At 47.7% G+C, this 3,938-nt stretch overlaps 1 protein-coding gene across 6 annotated transcripts in view; it reads right to left on the reverse strand.

Annotated features, from left to right (window-relative positions):
• Window positions 1–3,938, reverse strand: part of RUNX2 (RUNX family transcription factor 2) — a 242,607-nt gene that overhangs the window by 128,524 nt on the left and 110,145 nt on the right. The gene's annotated exons all lie outside the window — the stretch shown is intronic.

Raw genomic sequence — 3,938 nt, forward strand, 5'->3', positions numbered from 1 at the left:
CTCCGCCCTCCCGCGCCGCCGCCTCCGCGGCGGCCGCCGCTCCCCCCGCGCCGGCTGCACGCTCAGATTCCTCCCGCGGCGGCTGCCAGCCCGGCTCCCCGGCTAGTCTCCTTCCTTTCCCTTCTTTTCTTCTCGCCCTCTCTCCGCCACCTCCTTGCATCTACTCCCTCCTACAATTTGCAAAGCTCCCCTGTCTCTCGCGCTTCAAGGTGCCAAGAGGTAAGTCGTGGGCAGCGGATCTCGGGGCAACGGATCTCGAGCCTGCGAATCACAGCCGCTGCCGCCGCCAGCCGGCCGCGAGAAGGAGCCCCCCGCGCGCCGTGTGCAGCTTCCGAAGCCGAAAGGCGGCCCCAGTCTAGGGGCAATCTCGCCTGGTCTCGTCCTCTTGTTCTCCCCACCCCAGGACAAGGAACCCCCTCTTTGTCGGAAAAGATTGAAGCCGAGACACCAGAGAGCTCCCGGCTGATCTGACTGTCGCTATTTTTCGTTGTAACTTCAGGAGAGGAGGAAGGAAAATTCTTGAGCGTCTGTGCTGACTTCTCAGCACTCTTCACCCTCCCACCTCCACCCCCCACCTCTGTCTGAGCGACTCCCAGGGGAAAAAGATTTTGCAGGGTTTGGGTGTTTTTTGTTTTAATGACACAAAAAAATGAGGGGGGTTGGGGAGAACTAGTCAAAATAGTTTTAGGAACTCAAGTGCATAGCTGGACATTTCTTTTTTCTTATATATTCAATCTTGTCATTCCTAGAGAACAAGAAAGAGGGTTTTGTTGGTGGTGGTGGTTTGTTTTTGTTTTAAGGACTGAAAAACTGTCAGCTTGGTGATTTAAATAGTTGCAAAACCGTTGCTGGGGAAAAGCACCAGCCTTTTTCCATGAATTTAAATCTTTTATTAAGTCTATCCTACATCTAAGACTAAGTTTCGTGTCTGTCTTCCCCACCGCTCACGGGAAAAAATTAAAAATACGAACTAAAAAATTCAAAATGCTTCCGTGGCTGTTTATTTATGTATTTATTTCCTAGTGTGGGTTTAAAAGCGACTTTGGATCCCCAAAAGTTGCGGTCGAGAGGATGAAGGACCGCGGAAAAAAAGCGGCACTTTTACCTAAAATGTGGTTTTTGGAGGCTGGGATTTCTAATGATTAGGTTTTTGTGGTTTATATAGACACGACTTTGGCTAAGGCGATCATTACGCTGATGAGAGTCAGAGCACGTGGGTGTCTACGACCAGCCTCAAACTCTGAGCCTTCAAAACAAATAAAACAATGTGCTGCGCCCGCAGAAGCCGGGAAATCCGCTTGAGGCTATTACACCCCAAGAAGGGGGCACAGGGCTGTTTTACCCTCGGCGTTGTGTACTACTACGTTTCTTGCTTATTACCAAACTCTTTAAAGCCTTCCAAAGCTTGAAAACGTGTTTGCGAAAAAAATCTTCAGTTGCCAAAGTTTCAAAGATTCCTAGTGGAGTAGCTGACACAGTAACAAGTGAGTTTATGAAATAAATGAAGAATTAGAATGCCTCCTCCTCGAAGTATTAAGGAAGAAAGATGGTTGGGTCATCTCTCCCTCCCATCTTATTTAAAGTAATTCACATACCCATTACTGGGTGTTTTTATTGCTCAGTGCAAACGCCTCCCTCACCCTCGTAGCGACCTGCCACGACCCTCCCTGTCTGGTTTTAAAGCTTTGCTCCCACTCGCTGAGCCCACGCCCGGGTCCGCGCCCTAGAAGGGGCCTGGAAAGGCTCTGAGAGCATGAGGGGCACGGAAGATGGGGGCCTGGTGCCAACCGCGGACTCTGGAGCCCTTTCGAGTACAAGATGAGCTTGCGGGGCTGTGGTTATGTGACTCGGTGACCAGGATCGCCCCGCTGAACAGATGCGCGGGGGACTGAGGGTCTACCAGACCGCGGGAGCAGAGGTGGGGGTGCGGGGTAGCCAGGTGTGCGCTCTTGCGGGGGTAAGGATGGAGTTCAGGGGATACTACTCTGTCCTTCCTGTTTGGGGCTTTATTTTTACCTGTCCTTCCTCCATGCACTGTTCCACGCCTCCCTAGTCGGTCTTTCCCTTTCCCACGTTTCTCTCCACGTTCCTGCCTCTTCCCCAAATCCCTCCACAGACACGAACCCCGCGCCGCTCCACTCCCGCCCCCTCGGCCGCCTGCCACTGCCACCCTCGTGACTCCGAGAAGCGATTCTGCGCCACCCGCTATGACACCTGGTCCCCAACCTACTCTTTGCGCCCGGCCTACTGGCCTCCCAGCCCGGGCGCCGCCAGGATGCGAGAACCCATTTAGCCAGACCGGACCAACTGGAAGCGCAGCCAGGAGCTGAGCTGGCTCCTGCGCGTGCGATTTTTAATTATCTTTTCGGTCACAGGGGAGAGCTCTAACCCCGAGCACCGCCGCGTTCCCTGCGTGCACAGGTCTCTGGAGTCCCACAGGCGGCCGATCCGGGAAGGGAAGCCAGGCTTTCCCCTCAAAAGAGGGAGAGAGACAGCATCCATTGCTGTCCTACCTTACACATCCACTCACGTGCACTCGGACACACACTCTTGCACGTCCACACGCAGACACACATAAATACACACGCACTCACACTCATAGCTTTTTTTCCTGCCTTTCTTTTTTCTTTTTAGGGGGCTAGTTATGCTTTGGGCATGTTGTGCCACTGTCTAACAGAGATCCCTGGCTCATTTTTTGTTTTAAATCTGTGGGGCTGCAAAGGGAGAGAAGCAGTTATGGGAATTGATTATTTCTGTGGTAAAAATGAGATCAAAATTCCATAACTACCATAGTGGGTGATATGCCACCTTTTCTGGGATTGTCCTCCTCCCAGGAAGTCCATAGAACAGAGAACTCCTGGAACTTTGAAGACAATAAGAAACAATCAATATTTCAAATGTGGACCACCAAAGGGGCTTTCCAAATAAAAAATTCTAGAATTGAATTTAAGAAGTTACCTTGGGGACTTTTCCTCCTTTTTTCTCCATCGCTGTTTTGTCCTTTGTTTTATTCGGTGGATAGCAAACTACGCAGGCCTCAGTGGTTGGGGATTTTAAGGGCAATTTAATTAATAGTGAGATTATTTATTTTAATTAATCATATCCAGTAACTCAGCTTTACAGCCTTTCTCGGTATCCTACCTCCATTTCACATTTCAGTGGAACTAATATAAGCAGCTCTTGGAAGTTACTAGTCTTGGATCTCTTAAAATATCCTACAGTTATTTATAATGTGGAAATGTAATTTTCCACTGAATACCCTAACAACGTTTCAGGTATCTGGCACAGTGGGTTTTCAGTCTCCTTTCAAAAACATCCTTTTGCTGAACATTCACACTTTCAACTGGAATTGACTGAGCCTGGAGCTGATGATGTCTTGGCTCTGAGCATTATACTTAAAGAAAGAAAACATTTTTACAAACCCCTAAACCAAACCTCTCCTGTTAATAGGCACATACGAAAACCATGAGGTTTTACATATGTGTATTTTGTGCTATAGTTTGCTTGATGTCATCTTTGGGTTTAGATTTTCTACATCAAAATGTTCAGAACAAATCACCCGCCCTATTCCTCTTCAGAAATATTCATCTTTTCCGTTGTATGTGATGGCACTAAAAAGTAAACATTGTTTTTCTGAAAATGTGGTAACTCTGGAAGATACAAACGTAATCACACCCACCACCACCTACCATGTACTTTAACATTTAACATAACTGTATAGTAACGACACCTGACAATTCTGACGTTCCAGAAAAAGAAAATGAGATGTGAAGCAGTCGGGTTATTTATCCAGTCAAAGAACTGACTGAGAACAGAACCGATACTCCTGTTATCCTAGTTTCCTGTTCTAACCCCCATACATTATTTTATATATACTTGTTATGATGAAAAGTAGAATAAGTCCCTGCAAATTAAAAAAAAAATTTTTTTTTTTTTTT

This window comes from Rhinopithecus bieti, unplaced genomic scaffold (genome assembly GCF_001698545.2).
Source record: "Rhinopithecus bieti isolate Rb0 unplaced genomic scaffold, ASM169854v2 scaffold_9981, whole genome shotgun sequence".
Classification (NCBI taxonomy): domain Eukaryota; kingdom Metazoa; phylum Chordata; class Mammalia; order Primates; family Cercopithecidae; genus Rhinopithecus; species Rhinopithecus bieti.